Source organism: Gorilla gorilla, chromosome 11, assembly GCF_029281585.2.
Source record: "Gorilla gorilla gorilla isolate KB3781 chromosome 11, NHGRI_mGorGor1-v2.1_pri, whole genome shotgun sequence".
Taxonomy (NCBI): domain Eukaryota; kingdom Metazoa; phylum Chordata; class Mammalia; order Primates; family Hominidae; genus Gorilla; species Gorilla gorilla.
The window spans coordinates 28,924,050-28,942,215 of NC_073235.2; the positions used below are offsets into that span (position 1 = coordinate 28,924,050).

An 18,166-nucleotide genomic window follows, 5' to 3' on the forward strand; every position below is an offset into this window, starting at 1 on the left:
ACTAATTTTGATCCCCAGGCCTATGCACAAGTGTCTTTGTGCACTCTTGGGACAGAATTTCCAAAAGCAGAGATCAACAGGGATCTTTTATAAATGTTCGACAAGGGCCTCAGGAGCCATTTGTTGAATTTATCAATCGTTTAACCCAGGCAATTAAGAGACAAATTAGTCACACCCAGGACTGATATCTTGTTACAATTGGCTCATAAAAACGCTAATGTGGATCGCCAACAAGCAATGCATGCAATCAGAGGAAAGGCAGCCACAGTCAGGGAACTTACACAAGCATGTCAACCGGTGGGGACTGAAACACACAAAGCCAAAATATTGGCTATGGCATTAAGGCCTCCTAAAGTGAAAAGGGAGGGAAGCCCAAATTGTTTTCTATGTGGAGAGGCAGGTCATATGAAGAGGGAATGTCCCAATAATAGAGACCAAAGTAACTCAGGAAAAGAATCCCCTTCTATATGCCTGCAATGTAAAAAGGGGAAACACTGGGCAAATCAATGCAGGTCCAAATTTGATAAAAACGACAACTCCGTAAGTAACCAGGCGGGAAACTTCATGAGGGGCTGACCCCAGGCCCTGCTGCAAACTGGGGCAATGTCAGTGGCTTTCCTCTGTCAGATGGAAAGCCCACAGTCCTCTCTCTCAGAGCAACCACCACTGGGAGCGCAAGACTGGACTTACTCTGCACCGATGAATTAGTGCTAAAAGAAGGAGAAGACACTAAAAGGGTTGCAACCGGGATCTGGGGCTCACTGCCTCTGGGAACAGTGAGATTAGTCCTAGGGCAATCTAGCCTATCCAGTAAAGGAATCAATGTGCTCACTGGGGTAACTGATAGTGATTATCGAGGTGAGATACTAGTTATGATGGAATGTAAAGGTCTGCATATTTCTTCCCCCCGGATCAAAGACAGCTCTGTTACTGCTTTTACCATACTGGGTCCCCAATGCCCAGAAAGGGGGAAAGGGACGTTTTGGAAGCACAGGAGCCACAAAAGTATACTGGTATCAATTAATCACTAACCAGAGACCCATGATCACCTTAAAAATTGGAAATAAGAATTTTACTGGCTTACTGGACACAGGGGTGGATATTTCAAACATTAATGATCAAAACTAGCCAGACACTTGTTCTTGGGTCACTCAGAAACAAAAAATTGTTGGTATTGGGGAAGCGCACACAGCCAAGCAGAGCACGTGCCCCCTAACCTGTTGCGACTCAGAGGTAAGAAAGGCAGTTATACAACCTCAACTCATGCCCTTCCCTGTTAACCTTTGGGGACGGGACCTATTAGCCCAATGGGGGGGGTCACTCTGCAGACCTCTTTCTAATAATGTCCACAGTTATTCCTCCCCTACCCTTGACACGGCTCTCTCAAAATCCTATTTGGGTAGAATAGTGACCTTTAAAGGGAAAGAAATTACAAACAGCCTGTGAATTAGTTGAGGGGCAACTAAAAGCCAGCCATACAGAACCATCAAACAGCCCCTGGAATTCACCCATTTTCGTCATTCCCAAAAGGTCTGGTAAATGGAGACTTTTGCACGACTTATGTGCTATCAATGCTAATTTGCAACCTATGGGGCCCCTTCAGCAGGGGCTCCCCTCCCCCACGGCCATTCGAGATTGGCCTACAATCGTTACTGACTTAAAAGACTGCTTTTATACTATTCCCCTAGCAGAAGAGGACAGAGAAAAATTTGCATTTACAACACCAGCAATCAATAATGAAAGGCCAGCTCGCTGATTTCAATGGAAAGTGCTTCCCCAAGGAATGCTGAACAGTCCTACCATGTGTCAGTATCGTGTAAATCAGGCTTTCTCCCCAGTAGAAAAGAATTTCCTAATGGCAAGATTATTCATTTTATGGATGATATTTTACTAGCAGCCCCAACAGAGCCAGTGATTTTAAGGTTATATAACTCTGTAGCAAAGAATACACAGTTAAGAGGTTTAATCATAGCACCTGAAAAAGTACAGATGTCTTCTCCTTGGAAATATCTTGGATACAGACTAATTTCTTGCTAAGACCTCAAAAGCTTAAATTAGATACTAGCAACTTACACACCTTAAATGATTATCAGAAATTGCTAGGTGATATTAACTGGCTTTGCCCCACCCTAGGCATAACTACTGATAAGTTACAAAACTTGTTTTCTATCTTAAAAGGCAATGCTGCCCTAGACTCTCCTAGGTATTTAACTCCTACGGCACAAAGGGAAATTGAAGAAGTAGAGCAAGCTATCTATCTCTCAAAGGCAATTATATCACACAGATCCATGATATTCAGTTCAGCTGTTTGTCTTTCCCACTAAACACTCCCCTACAGGGTTAACAGGACAGATGGGCCCAGAGCTATGCTTTCTAGAATGGGTTTTTTGCTCACATACCGGGACTAAAACACTCTCTCCCTATGTCCAGTTAGTCAATAAAGTCATCTATTCAGGCCTCAGACAATGCAATCAGTTGCTAGGTTATCACCCTGATATCATCAGGATTCCTTTAAGTAAAAAGCAATTTGAAGCAGTATTGCCCTTATCTATGGACCTGCAAACAGCACTCTCTGATTACACAGGCCTTATAGGGCATACCCTTCCTGCTGACAAACTCCTTCAGTTCTTATCTCGTACTTCTGTTGTTTTGCCTACTAAAATAGTTCAATCCCCCATACCTAATGCTTTAACATTGTTTACTAATGGCTCTGGTAAACATGGAAAAGCGGCTGTCTGGTGGAGATCACATAATTCCCTCACTCATTCTGGATTTACTAGCACTCAGAGAGCTGAGGTTGGAGCCTTAATATTAGCCTTAGAAACTTTTTCCACTCAGCTCACCGATATTGTTAGTGACTCTGCTTACTGTTTATTTATTGCAGAACTTTGAGACGGCCTTCATTAAGACCACTCTGGAGCCCACCCTGTGTGCACTTTTTCTCCAACTTCAGCAACTGCTAGATCAATGTATACATCTTATTTTTATTACACACATTCGGGCCCACAGCTCACTGCCTGGCCCACTGGCTTATGGCAATGATCAAGCAGACCTACAGGTTATGACATCACTGCTTGACCAAGCCACCCAATTGCATCAATTTTTCCACCAAAACTTGAGAAACTTATCTAAACATTTCAACTTACCCAGAGACTAGCTAAACAAATTATCCTACAATGCCCAGATTGCCAGTTCACAGGCACATCCCCTCCTTCAACAGGTGTTAACCCTAGAGGACGAGAACCTAATCAGTTATGGCAAACAGATGTTACACACATCCCTGAATTTGGAAAACTTAGATATGTACATGTATCCACTGATACCAATTCTCATTTAATTAGTACTCATGCTCTTCCTGGAGAGTCCACCCGATATGTCATTAAACATCTTCTTTTAACTTTTGCGTTTATGGGACAGCCCACAGAAATTAAAACTGATAATGATCTGGCCTATGCCAGCTCACAATTTCAACAATTTTGTCACACATGGAACATCCAACATTCCACAGGCATCCCGTATAACCCCCAAGGACAGGCCATAGAACGTACTCAATCCACCCTTAAAAATATGCTCAGAAAACAAAAAAGGGGGAATATGAATAAGGACCCTGCAACACTACTAGCACAAGCCTTATTTACCCTTAATTTTTAAAATTTAAATAAATTTCAATCAGCTGTAGAAAAGCACTTTGCTAAAACCTCTCAAGAAATAAAACCTGCAGTTTTATGGAAAGACATAAACAGTAATGTATGGTGTGGTCCAAATGAACTGTTAACGTGGGGGAGAGGATATGCTTGTGTTCAGACCCCCTCAGGTCCTCTTTGGATTCCAGCATAATGCATCAAACCATACCATGGCGTGGCTAGGACCCAACCCAGTACCAGAAATAAAGAAAATAACCCTATGGGACCCATAGCCCCGAACAATGTGGCTTCATCAGACGACACAGGCCCCGTACAGGATGCTCAAGAAGACAAGTCAGAAGGCTGAGCAAATCCTGCTCTGGACACAGACACCATTCACTCCAGATAATCTGCTCCTTGTTATGCTTTATTATTTTTATTTATTTATTTTTTTTGAGACAGAGTCTCACTCTGTCACCAAGCTGGAGTGCAGTGGTGCGATCTGGGCTCACTGCAACCTCCACTTCCCAGGTTCAAGTGATTATCCTGCCTCAGCCTCCCAAGTAGCTGAGACCACAGGCACACGCCAGCATATCCAGCTAATTTTTGTATTTTTAGTACAGATGGGGTTTCACCATGTTAGCCAAGATGGTCTCAAACTCTTGACCTCGTGATCCACCCGCCTCAGCCTCCCAAAGTGCTGGGATTAATTCTCTCACTCTGCCTGCAACCAGTACCTGCTACACTCTATTTGGCCCATCCTCTAAATCCGCCTTTCTTCTGCCCTGTTACTTAGACAAATACGCGCCCTTCCCAGCTTCCAACAACGTTACTGCTTGGCTGAGAGAGATTAACATAACCCCAGTGGGGTTCCTTAGTAACAGCACACAATGAACTGAACTGCCGAATAACAATATAGGTCACTCCTTGACTGGAAAAAAAAAAAAAAGTTGCTGATTATACTCAAGTTTGTCTTATGTTATTTACTAATGCTAGGATGCAAAGCTGGAATATGAGCAGTTACCACCATGCCTGACAAACCTGCTGCACATATCTGTACTCTCCTATCAACAAAACCTGATGCTAAAAACAGAAAAGGGAGAGATGTAGGAGATCAGTCAGGGTGATGGGAAAAACTGTAGGAAGATGCAAACCTTCTTGGAAGGCTGTAAGGTTTTACGAAAGCTTCGGAAAAAGATTTGGCTGAAGGCAGCCAGATTCTCTTATCCGGTGCCTGACAGTTTAGGTTGATAAAAAGGGAATGTAAAGAAACTGATCTAGATAAGTTTACTTAGACCTTGGAACCTGGCCTTTAATCATCCACGTGCAGGACTACTGGGGTGGGGGGGGGGGGGGCGCAACCACGTGAACTGCCCACCAGTGTGTTGACTCAAGGCCTTTGTCATTAAATCTACACTGAATAAATGCCGGCAGTGCAGGCTTGTCAGGGCCACAGCTGCTGACCCTTTACAGCACCCTCCTTGGTGTCTGTGGGTGGCCTGGTCCCCTAGCCCGCTCTTTCACTGGTTTCTGGTGTCTGAGTGCACTTGTTCATCCATCATTCAGCCAGGGTCTGTGGGTTGGACCCAGCAGTTCCGTACAGGGGCTGCTCCCACGTGAGGTCCAAAAGTGGGACCCAAAGTAAGGATGACAAAAATGTTGAGCTGAGCCCCCAGCTGACCCTCAATGAATACACGGTATGAGCAAAACATACACCTTCTGTTGTTTTAAGCCACTGAGATATTGGGGTTTTTGTTCACAGCCTACTCAGAATAATAGTCTACAACTAGTTAAAAATCACGCTGATGCTGTGCATGGTGGCTCACACCTATAATCCCAGCACTTTGGGAGTCTGAGACAGGAGGATCGCTTGAGCCCAGGTGTTCAAGACCAGCCTGAGCAATACAGAGACCCTACCTCTACAAAAATTTAAAAATTAGTTGGCTATAATGGTGTGCCTGTAGTCCCAGCTACTCAGGAAGCTGAGGTGGGAGGATTGCTTGAGTCTGGGAGGTCGAGGATGCAGTGAACAGTGATCCTGACACTGCACTCCAGCCTGAATGATAGAGCGAGATCCTGTCTCAAAAAAAAAAAAAAAGAAATCATACTGAAAATACCCAATGTTCACTCTATTCATTTTAAGAAATTAAAATAAATCCTTTAACTATGGACATTAAACTCTCCCATATTACTTCTCCTAGAGATCAGAAAAATGAACCCACTTCCCATAAAATTTATTTAAAATAGACGAGTTTATTGTCATCCCACTGAAAAGTATATGTAATACAAATAAAGAAATAATTCTAGTTTACTCAAATATTTATCAGAACTCTGACTTAGCAATTATAAAAGATGTGGGCAATTATAAAAGCTATTATAAAAGCTATTTAGAATAGCTTCTAAATTTCAGTGGTTTTTTTTTTTTAACTACATTGGCCCTAGCCCCAGAAGATTCCAGTGCACACATTCATCACAGAGAATATATGTATTCCAGTGCATATAGTCATTATACAGAATGATGAATATAATGAGAATATGAGCAATGTGGAGGCAGCGGGAATGTTAGGAACCTTTGCTCTAACTGGAAGAGCCACACAAAATCCCAACTGCACTATGTGACTCTGAGCCTTACCTGTAAAATCAGAAGAATATGATATACCATAGTTATTAAGTTTAAAAATGTAATATGAATTTTCTGGCACACAGTAGACAATCAAATATTATCTCTGCTTCCTAAGATACGGTTTGAAATTTGTAGAAAATTGTATGATAGCTTCAATGCCAGAAGACATGTCTTTACAAAACAGGAAGAGAAAGCCAAATGGGAGGCTAGGCTGAGATGCAAAACAAAGACAACGTGAAAAAGGAAATGGGTGAAATCTAGGACTACCAAGATAATACAGATTCAACTGCAGAATAAAATACTTGCCCAGGAGCCAGAGGTTGCAGTGAGCTGAGATCACACCACTGCCTTCCAGCCTGGACAACATAGAGAGACCTTGTCTCAAAACAAACAAACAATAACAGCAACAAAAACTGTGAGACAAAAAATATTTTTAATAGATACTAGAGGGAATAAGGAAAAGAACTACTGATGTGGCTACAGAGATTAAACCTAAGAAGCTTTACCAGAATGCAAAGATACTGAGAGAAGATGACAGACATGGAAAATGGAGATCTAAAAAACTACACATCCTCAAGGAACCAGAATACAAAGAAAAACCAAAGGTACAAATTTTAAAAACTTGAAAGAGCTGAAACAAAACTGGTACATTATTATTATGTAGTGCTGAATCCTTTGTTTACATATCTGTATAATACTTTCTCAATTACTCAGAGATACTAGAAGGCAAGGCAACAATATTTTCTCTTATCCAACATCCTTAACAAACTAATTTGGCAAATTAAACAACACTCTCCATTCTCTCCAACAAATTACTGAACATTCACCACTAGTGAAGCTTACTTTTTATCAAACCAATACATTTATGTTCCCATCAACTTACCAAAAATTAGTTATATTTATAATTTACAGTTTATAACATAGTTTTTTATGATAAAATAACATTCAGTTTAAATACTACATAAATCAGTAAAATTGTAAATATGAAGAGTTGATTCTATAAAAATGAATCTAAATTTTAGAAAAACTCAACAGCTAGTTACAAAAACTGTTAAATCAGGTACAGGTGAATCAACTGTAAAAGACTAGGAGGAAAAAATCATACGTCTCTAGATGGATCATAGACTGCTTTACATCTATATGGTTTTTGTGTTTGTTTGTTTTCTGGGTTTTTCTGTTTTTGAGATGGGGTCTCACTCTGTTACCCAGACTGGAAAGCAGCGGCATGATCACTCCTTACTGTAGCCTGGACCTCCTGGGTTCAAGCAATCCTCCCACCTCGGCCTTTTGAGTAATCCTCCCACCTCAGCCTTTTGAGTAGCTGGAACTACCGGCGTGTGTGCTATCACGTCTGGCTAATTTTGTGGGGTTTTTTGTTGTTTTGTTTTTTTTTTTTTTTTTTTTGGAGAGACAGGGTTTCCTCATGTTGCCTAGGCTGGTCTCAAACTCCTGGGCTCCAGCGACCCACCCACCTTGGCCTCCCAAAGGGTTGGGATTACAGGCATGAGCCATTGTGCCTGGCCTCTATGTTTTCTTAAACAAAATAAACATTTAAGGTAGAATGTATCATTTGTATTCCCCTTATATTAATAACTTTTTTAAATGTAATAAATACTACCTCCCAATCACATTAAATAAGAGAGCTTCTTTGTACATCAAAATAGACAGAATCTATGTGGATTATGAGAGATTTTTACAATAACTGATAATGTTTTTGGAATACTTATTATATGCTAGGCACTGTCCTAAACATATTATCTCACTTAAACCTCATTTAAAAACCCCATGAATTAGACACTATACCCCAATTTTACAGAGGAGTGAGGCTTAGAGAGTGGAGCTCAGACTCACACTCAGGTCTAAATCCCAAGCTCATAGTCTTAGCTATTCACTACCTTTATTTTCATTATCTTTTCTATATTTTAAAGTTTTTTTCAATACACATTATAAGCACAGTCGGTTAACGTATAAGGTTTGTTAACTTAGTTCAACTGTTGACGACTCTTCAAGGCCTTCTGGAAATACCATCTCCACTCTGGTACACAGCGGGTACTCAATGAATTATATAGTATTATATAAATGTCAAAGAATGTTTTTATATTGCTTGATGAAAGATATATTACAAGTCTAATTTTCTCATTGCCCTGATAAAGCAAGAAAAGCAGCATGTTAGGAGCACATATTCTAGAGCCAGGCTGCCTGAGTTCAAGTCCTAGCTCCACCACAGACAAGATGTGTGAACCTAAGCAAGTTGCTTATTGTCCCTGTGCTTCAGTTCCCTCATCTGCACTACAGATATAGTAACAGTAACTAATTCCACTGGGTTGTTGTAGGGATTAAATGAATTAAAATCTTAAAAGCAGTACTGAAATCAGTGCCTAGAACATAGAAAATTACATTTAACTAAAGTAAAACCAGTATCTCGTGGGAGAAAAAAAGAAACAAAGGAAACTCAACCAGTAAATTCAAACCAAAACTTCTGTAAATCATCAATGATTTTGGGAGGCATCACCTTTTAAGTAATCTTACAGCACTGCAAAAGGAGATCCCTGCTGTCTGCACTGTGCTAGGTACTGGAGTACCAAACAACAAAACGCTGCCTCTGTTCTTGATGAGCTAACTTACTACTGAAGGACACATCAATGATTATAGTGCAATGTGGCAAGTACAATGGTAGAGGCAAGTGTGCACAGAGTGCTCTAGGAGCATTCTCAGTGACAATAAAGGGACCTAATTTGAGAATGATCCAAAGAATACCGAGAAAATATATTAAACTATTCTTTTGTCATTATTAACTATTAAAGTTCACACTAAATGACTAACCACACAAATGGAAAAAATTCCAAAGTTTATAAACCTCATAGTGCTTTTTAAATTTATGGTACTATGAATCTCAAACAAATAATTGTTGACCACTTGTAAGAAAACCAGTAAACTAGTGACAGTAGGGAATCTAAAGATTCTAACCCTATCCTCCTATTAGTTGGGAAAGCAAGGTATAAATAACAACAACAAAGTAAGAGTTAAGACCTAATCTTAACTCTTTAACCTAAGAGTTAAGTAACAATAAAGGCAACAATACAAGAAATATTACAAAGCAACTATGTAATTAACTACCAAGAGAAATATAGTCAACCAATGTTCCAAATCAATCCCAGGAATATCCAAGACAAAAGACAAACTTAACATTTCTTGCTAAGTGTGTGTAGATATAGATATATAGATACATCTCACACAACACTTTGAGAATAAGAGGAAAGGTTTTTTAAGTTCAATTTTGTATTACATACATTTGATTTACTTATAACTGGCTTCATAAAAATGAAGTTCACTTCTAAATGTAACAAACATATCTCATCAGAAATTCATTCTTTATTCATAAATGTTTACTAAAGCAATCACTATGAAATAAGAACATGCAGTAAAATTTAAAAATTTATCCTTCTTTTTTTCCTGATTTTTGATACAGGGTCTTGCTATGTTGCCCAGGATGCCCTCCAACTCCTGGGCTAAAGGGATTCTCCTGCCTTAACCTCCTGAGTAGTTGAGGCATGCACCACACAGCCCAGCTCAAAAATTTGTAATTCTTGAACTTCATATAATGGTAGGAATGATCTTCTGACTCTCAATCCAGTGCTCCTCCCATTACATCAGAAAATAGACAATTTTCTCAAAATGTATTTTAGTAGATCCACCCTTCCTTTATATTGTATTTCTGGGTTATTCTTGTGCAGTAGATGTTATCTAAGAAAAATTTAAATGCACTTCTTAAGAGTACAGAAGACCAGCATTGAGTTATTCCCATTTTTCAAGCCAGGTTTCTTATAAAATTCGTAACAAAGGATACTTTGAATACTTTGTTAAAATCTTTAAAATCCACAAAATCAGATTCTGATTAACCTAGCTGGATATTTTTTAATTCCTGTGATTTGTTTCCATCTATAGACCAACAAACATTTATTAACACTGAAATTTAAAAGTTAGCCTGACAAGGATCAGCAAAAGATACCACAACTATTAGGTAAAAGATCACTGGAGAACAGGCTGGCATTACAGCGCTAATTTATCATGCCACAGATTACTTGCTGACTGCAGTGAGAAAAACATACCTCACCTTACTCCTCTCAACCAAGCAATCAAACTTAGTATCACAAATAATGGGACTGCACAGTGTACGTCTCCTAATGGGAGGCATATAAAATATATTAAATCACTTATTAGGTATTCTTGTCCAAAATGTTGAAATTAAAACTAATCGACCCTTTAAATCTAGTTTACACTTAACAACTGGTATGGGGGAATACAGGAACAAGCTAAACAATGCTATGACGGCGGGGGGGGGGTGGAATCTGACAAATCGAGAATATGAGTCACTTTATAAGACAACTGTCTTGATCTCTTAAAAAAAATCATTGTCATTTTTAAAGGGGGTAAGAGGTGAGACTGCTGTAGACTAGAAGAGATCAGAAAGCCTTAACAACTAAATGCAATGAATAAACTTTGATGAAATCCTGATTTGGTGGGGATGGGTGTACAAACCACAAATGACAATTCAGTACGAATGAGATGTAAATATGGATATATATTAGAGTATATTAAAGAAGTATCGCACCTAAGAAAAGTAACAATAATGGTATTTTGGCTATGTAAGAAAATGTCCTTAACTTTAGGGGATGCATGTGACATATTGAGGGGTAAAATGTCATAATGTCCACAGCTTAGTTTCAAAGAGTTCAGCTGAAAATAATATATAAGTATATCTCATTTTATTGAGCTTCATTCTGCTTCATAGTGGTGATTTTTTAAAAAAAAATCTGGAAGTGTTTATTTCTCCTTTATTTTTGAAATACATAGTTCCAGGATCTAGAATTCTAGTTTGATAGTTTTCTTCTTTCAGTAGAGGTATACCTTGTTTTATTTCACTTTTCATTGTGCTTCACAGATAATAATGTGTTTTCTTACAAATTGACTCACTCTATTGCCCAGGATGAAGTGCAGCAGCACGATCTTGGCTTACTGCAGCCTCCATCTCTTGGGTTCAAGCAGTTCTCCTGCCTCAGCCTCCCAAGTATCTCGGACTACTGCCACCTCGTCCCACTAATTTTTGTATTTTTAGTAGAGACAGGGTTTCACCATGTTGGTCAGGCTGCTCTCGAACTCCTGACCTCAGGTGATCCGCCTGCCTTGGCCTCCCCAAGTGCTGGGATTACAGGCATGAGCCACTCTACCCAGCAGATGTCGGTATATTGATAAGGGTTGCCTTCAATCTGCAGATTGCTTTGAGCAGTGTATTAGGCCATTCTTGCACTGCTCTTAAGAAAAACCTCAGGCTGGGTAATTTATAAAGAAGAGAGGTTTAATTGGCTCACGGTTCAGCAAGCCGGACTGGAAGCATGGTGCTGGCACCTGCTTGGCCTCTGGTGAGGTCTCATGACATAAGGCAAAGTGGGAGCAAGGACATCACTTGGCAAGAGCAGGAGCAAGTGAGAGAGTAGAGAGACGCCACACATTTTTAAACAATCAGATCTCACATGAACTTGCTCATCATCAAGGGGATGGTGCTAAGCCATTCATGAGGCACCCACCCCCATGATCCAGTCACCTCCCACCAGGCCCCACTTCCAACACTGGGGATTGCATTTCAACATGAGATTTGGAGGAGACAAACAACCAACCCATATCAGGTTGTATGGTCACTTTGACAAAACTGATTCTTCCAATCAACGAGTATGGGATGTTTTTCCGTTTGTCTGTGTCATCTAGAATTTCTTACATCAGGACTTTGTAGTTCTCCTTATAGAGATCTGTTACCTCCTTGGTTAAATACATTTCTAGGTGGATTTTTTCTTTTTTTGAAGATTGCTTTCTTGATTTAGTTTTCAGTTGGATCGTCATTGGTGTAAAGAAATGCTCCTCATTTTTGTACACTGATTTTGTATTGACACTTTACTGGATTATTTGTCAAATTCAAGAGGTTTTTGGTGGGATCCTTAGGTTTTTCTAAATATGAGAGAGATCATGTCATCAGGGAATAGGGTATTTTGACTTTTCCAACTTGGATGCATTTCTTAATTTAAGAAATACAGCCAGGACAGTGGCTCATGCCTGTAATCTCAATATTTTGGGAGGCCAAAGTGGGAGGACCATCTGAGGCAAAGAGTTTGCAACCAGCCTGAGCAACACATCGAGATGCTAACTCTAAAAATAGAAATAAAAATAAAAAATTAGGCTAGCCTGAGCCAGGCTCAGATGTTCTTTTAGCATTTTTTTTGGCAACAAATAATTTTTTTTTTTTTTTTTTTGAGATGGAGTCTCGCTCTATCACCCAGACTGGAGTGCAGTGGCGCCATCTCTGCTCACCGCGAGCTCCACCTCCCAGGTTCACACCATTCTCCTGCCTCAGCCTCCCGAGTAGCTGGGACTACAGGTACCCACCACCATGCCCGGCTAGTGGTTTTTTTTGGTTTTTTTTTTTTTTTTTTGTATTTTTAGTAAAGACGGGGTTTCATCCTGTTAGCCAGGATGGTCTTGATCTCCTGACCTCGTGATCCGCCCGCCTCGGCCTCCCCAAGTGCTGGGATTACAGGCGTGAGCCACCATGCCCGGCCAACAAATAATTTTTAATTAAGGTATATATATATATTGCTTTTTTAGAATGTCATTGCACACTTAACAGACTACAGTATATTGTAAACATAACTTTATATGCACTGTGAAACTAAAAAAAGAAAAACAAACGGAATACATTTTGTAAGGCTGTAACTACCATAGACAGTGATCAGATTCTTCTGACAGATCTGAGCAAAGTAAATTGAAAACCTTCTGGAAAGGATTCATCATTCTAGATGCCATTAAGAACACTGATGATTCATGGGAGGAGGTCAAAATATCAACATTAACAGGAATTTGGAAGAAGCTGATTCCAGCCCTCATGGATGACTTTGAGGGGTTTAAGACTTCAGTGGAGGAAGTAACTGTAGATGTGACGGAAAGAACAAGAGAACTACAATTAGAAGCGGAGCTAAAACTTGAACAGATGAAAAGTTGCTTCTTATGTATGAGGAAACAAAGTGGCCTTTTTTTTTTTTTTTTTTTTTTTTAAGACAGGGTCTTGCTCTATTGCCCAGGCTGGTCTGCACTGCCACAGCTCACTGCAGCCCTGACCTCCCCTCCCCAGCTCAAGCACTCTCCCTGCTTCAGCTTCCCAAATCACCACAACCGGCTAACTTCTATATTTTTTTAAATGGGATTTTGCCATGTTGCCCATGCTGTTCTTGAATTCCTTGGCGCAAGCAATCCTCCTGCCTCAGCCTCCCAAACTGCTGGGATTATAAGCGTGACCCCGTTACGCCTGAACAGAAAGTGGCTTCTTGAGATGGAATCTACTCCTAGTGAAGATGATGTGAATATTATTGAAGTAGCAACAAAGGACTTAGATTACAAAAACTTAGTTGATACAGCAACGATAAGCAACTTAGATGATAGGTGATAAGCAATTAGTTGATAAAGGGTTTGAAAGGACTGACTCCAATTTTGAAAAATGTTCTATGGTGAGTAAAATGTTATCAAATAGAATCACACGCTAGAGTGAAATCTTTCATGAAAGGAAGAGTCCATCGATGCGGCAAACTTCACTAATGTCTTACTTTAAGAAATTGCCTCAGCCATCCCAAACTTCAACAACCACCCCTTATCAACCATCCTTACTAGTCAGCAGCCATCAACATGGAGGCAAGACCCTCCACCAGCAAAAAGATTACAATTCCCTAAAGGCTCAAATTTCTTTAGAAATTTTTAGCAATAAATAATTTTTTAATTAAGGTATATACTTTTTTTAGACATAATGCCATTGCACACAATAGACTACAGTATATTGCAAACATAACTTTATATGCACCGTGAAACTAAAAAGTTTATGTGACTCACTTCTTTTCCTTTATTGCAGTGGTCTGGAACCAAAGCCACAATCTCTCTAAGGTATGCCTGTACATGTACCTATAGATAAAGCAAATATGGCAAGATACCAACAAATGTTTAATCTAGAGGGTCAATATACAAGTGGTTTACTATTACCAAATTTTCTGTATGCTTGAAATTGTTTGATAATAAAAAGTGGGAGGTGGGGGGAAATAGCTCCAATTCTATAGGGAAAGAGAAAATCAACCTGAAACCAACGCTGTAGGAAATGCAGAGTATCAAACATGACTTTATTTTAATACAGCACCTATTAGTTTAACCCTTTGGTACCAATAAAGTAAACTAGAAACAAAAGCTCCACCTAAAACATTGCTTATTAAGACTCAGTCTCTAATGCAATCCAATTATTTAAGATAAGCCTTTAACAGCTAGTTTCTCAAAAGAGGCACATGGACAACCATTCTATAATGATATCATATACAACATAATTCAATAAGATTCAACATGTTTATATTTTAACCAAACAACAAATCAATCTGTAAACCATCCACACGTTAACTTTGTAATTTCACCTTTTCTCCATAGAGATTGCAAGACCACAAATTTTCTTCAACTTGATAATATACTAGGAAAATTACAGAGTAATATAACTGGGCATCAATAGATTTGTTAAACATTTGCAATTATGCATAGAGCTTCAATTACTCAAAGGAAATGTATCGACTTTTTTTCAGTACAGAGCTCTGGCTCCTTATTTTTTCCTCTCACCATAGTTTTAAAAAATACAAAACTCATGCTAAAATGAGAATTTTCAGTTAACTTATAAACACTGACTAGTAGCACTCCATACAAATGAAAAAGAATCACACCATCAAACTTCCTACGATATTCTACGCATTAAAATTTGACATCGAACTAAAAGATTGCATAAGACAACGAACAAATCACTAAATTGCCACATAATCCAGCAACAAATTTTGCAACAAGGAAATCTCAAGCAAATAACTCAACTGTGAGTTCCCTTTCGGCATCAAGGTCAAACTACAAAAGTAAATTTGTGACCTTTCAAGATCTATGCAGTTTTACCAAATGTATTTATTTTTTGTGAGAGAATAATTTTTTTCTGTCCAGTACTAGTACATAAAAAGTAAAGGTATCTGAAGCCCTCTTTTAAATTTTTTTTAAAGCTAAGAAAATGATTTGGCAAAAGATATCGAAGAGCTTACGTTAGGGAAAACTAAACTGTATCTGTCTATGTGTTTAGAATTTATCCCATTAAAGAAACTTCCCAGTTAGTCTCATTTTCTAAACGTATTTATTTTTTGCAAGACGAGGAATACAGTCTTACAAAAAGACATCTGCATATTCGAACCAAGCCTTCCTGGATTACTAGCTTCATGACCTTGGACAAATGCCTTAATCTCTCTGAGCCTCAAGTTTTCACCTGTAAAATGGGGCAATTTACCCACCTCATTGGGCTGGGAAGATGAAGAAAGATAATGCATGACAACTGCCCGGCGCAGACTAAGAGCACCGTAAGTGCTACCTAAATATTCCGTAAAGAGAAAAGGGGGAAACAACCTTACATCAAAAGATTACCACACTGTGACAGTGCAAAGACAAGCACTTTTTCGCTTACTGCATGTACCATTTCTGCTTCATCCCAAGACCAGATGCAACCTTTCTTCTAAAATCTCTGCAGGGTACGTGTCTGACAGCTAACACAGCCCAGCAGCCTACTTCGCGCTAACCTGGGCTTTAGGACTGGATGCAGGGGGCCCAAGGTCCGCCCTCCCGCAGCTAGGCAATCACCCAGCGAAATCTCCGCCCCTGGAGCGGCGCTTAGGCCGCCGCCAGCCCCCCTCCCGGCGCCCAGCCCGCGGCCCCCGACACACACACACACACACACACACGCGCGCGAACACACAAACACACACACACACACACACACGCGCGCGCACGCACACACGCACGTACCGGCTGCTCCGCAGGGACGTAGAGAGCCGCAGGCCCAAGGAGGGGCCGCCCCCGCCGAGCCCGCCCCTCCGCCCCAGCGCGGCCTGTCACCGCGGCCCCAGGTCGGGGGCTGCCGCGGGGCCCCCGGGGACCGGAGGGGCGCGCGAGGAGTCGGGCGCGGGCCTTGGGGCCAGGCCCGTCCTTCTTTCACATGAAACCCGGGCCGGGCGGGGTGGCGGGCGCGTGAATCCTCGCAGCCGGCCGGGTCCTCCTGGCGCTCCTCGGCGCTTCTAGCCGCTGCAACCCCGAGGCCCGCGGGGAACTGGGCAGGAAAGGAGGAAGCCGCGGGCCCGCGTCGCTAGAGACCGGAGACGAGGCGGGAGTGGCGACTCTGCGGACAGGGGCGCCGAGCGTCCTGGTCGTTGTTTTCGTCGCCGCCGCGGGCCGTGCAACCCCCGAACGCTGCGCCCAGCGGCCGCGGCACCCTCGTCAGGCGCCGCCGCTGAGGGCAGGCAGCCCGGCAGCCACTACACACGGACCCGTGACGTCGGGCGTAGCGCGGCGCACGTCACGGTCGCTCGCTCGTGCGCGCGCACCCCTCCGCCCGGCGGTAGCGGAACCCGCCGCGGGCGCGCGCCCGGCCCAGGGGAGTGGGTCGGCGCCTGCGCAGAGGCCCGCCACGCCCACACACACGCCACCGCCCCCACCGGCCGGACGGCGCGGGGATTCCCAGTCCTGGCTCCGCCCCGGCCTCGGCCCCGCCCCTGCCCCCGGGCAGCCTGTGCTGTTCCGTGTGCGCGGCGCATACGCACCTGGGTTGTCTCGAGCCTGCGGTAGTGGCCAGATCCCAGACATCCGAGTAGATCCCGTGAAAAGGTCTCCCACGTGGGCTGTGGACAGGGCCCAAGGGTAGCAGAGCTAGCAGAGGCAGTGACGGACTGAGTGTGTGGCAGGTCATTTGCAAGGAGAAAAGCCGTCTGCCTCTTAATTTGTGGCTCAAGTTTCAGAATTTTTTTCCTGAGGGACTTTAGAAATTACTTCAGGCTTGCCACCTAACCTTAAACCACCCCCTTGGAGACTGGCTAAGTGTTATTTGTGTTTTCTGTTTAGTTCTTATCACCATCGATACTTGGTTATGACAATGGTTGTGTACATTGGTTGGCCCAGCAAGTATTACTTCTCCAGCTTAACAGATGTGGAAACTTAAGCCCAGAGACATGAGTTGACACCCCACCCCCAAAGCTAGAGTCTAAAACCCTTTCCTTCGCTCCTCATCTCCCACAGGATAAAATGCAAATTAATCAGACTAATGGTGAGGCCCTCCGTGGTGTGACTAACCTGCATCCAGATGTTTTCATCCTACTTTGATCCAGAAAGCATCTTTCCGCCCCATCTCTTCTCCTTTCCTTAAATACCCCTTACAACCTCCTGTACCATTCTTCCCTGTTCAGCTTCTACTTGGTTTCTTCGTACATTCTGGATCCACCCCTTTCATGCATATTCCAGACCACATTTCCACTGGAGCATTTGAAATGAAAGAGATGGGAATGGGACTCACCCGACCCAGAAGTAAGGAGCTACCCAACTTGGGCTCTGAGGGTCAAGGGAGCTGGCACTTGTGGGGCAGAGACTGAGGGAGAAACTGTTGTGTAATGTCAAAATATCTCTGGGTTTCTTCCAGGAATTTTTATTACAGACCCATTAACAGAGGTGTCAAAGTCACAGGAACAAGGATGTGCACCTCAGAAACACAGAGCTCAGTGGAAAATCAGTTTGCTTCTATTTGTTTAAAAAATGGAGGACTTATGCATAAATCTAAGACCTTCTTGAATCTAACATTCTAAGACCTGTATGCCACAGAAAGGAGGGTCTCAGAATGCCGGAGGATAGTATTTAAATCTTAAACATCTATATTGTTCTCCACAGTTACTGGGTCACCACATAGCAGGCATTCAATAAAAACGTGTTTGTTTACTAAGTAATCTAGAGATAAATTTTTTCCCCTCATAGTGCTGCTCATTTCTCCACTCCCTTCCCTCACTTACCA

At 41.7% G+C, this 18,166-nt stretch overlaps 1 protein-coding gene and 1 long non-coding RNA gene across 2 annotated transcripts in view; one reads left to right on the forward strand and one right to left on the reverse strand.

The window, feature by feature from the left end:
- Positions 1 to 16,729, reverse strand: part of MAP3K2 (mitogen-activated protein kinase kinase kinase 2) — a 90,002-nt gene extending 73,273 nt beyond the window's left edge. Inside the window, exon 1 of the mRNA XM_004032513.5 lies at positions 16,141 to 16,729. The gene's annotated coding sequence lies outside the window, so the exon portion shown is untranslated. The remainder of the gene's footprint in view (positions 1 to 16,140) is intronic.
- A 171-nt stretch (positions 16,730 to 16,900) lies between these two features.
- On the forward strand, positions 16,901 to 18,097 carry LOC134756634 (uncharacterized). Its single transcript, XR_010129541.1, has 3 exons — positions 16,901 to 16,995; positions 17,571 to 17,688; positions 17,801 to 18,097. It is a non-coding gene; the product is annotated as an uncharacterized lncRNA (long non-coding RNA).
- Positions 18,098 to 18,166: the final 69 nt, after the last annotated feature.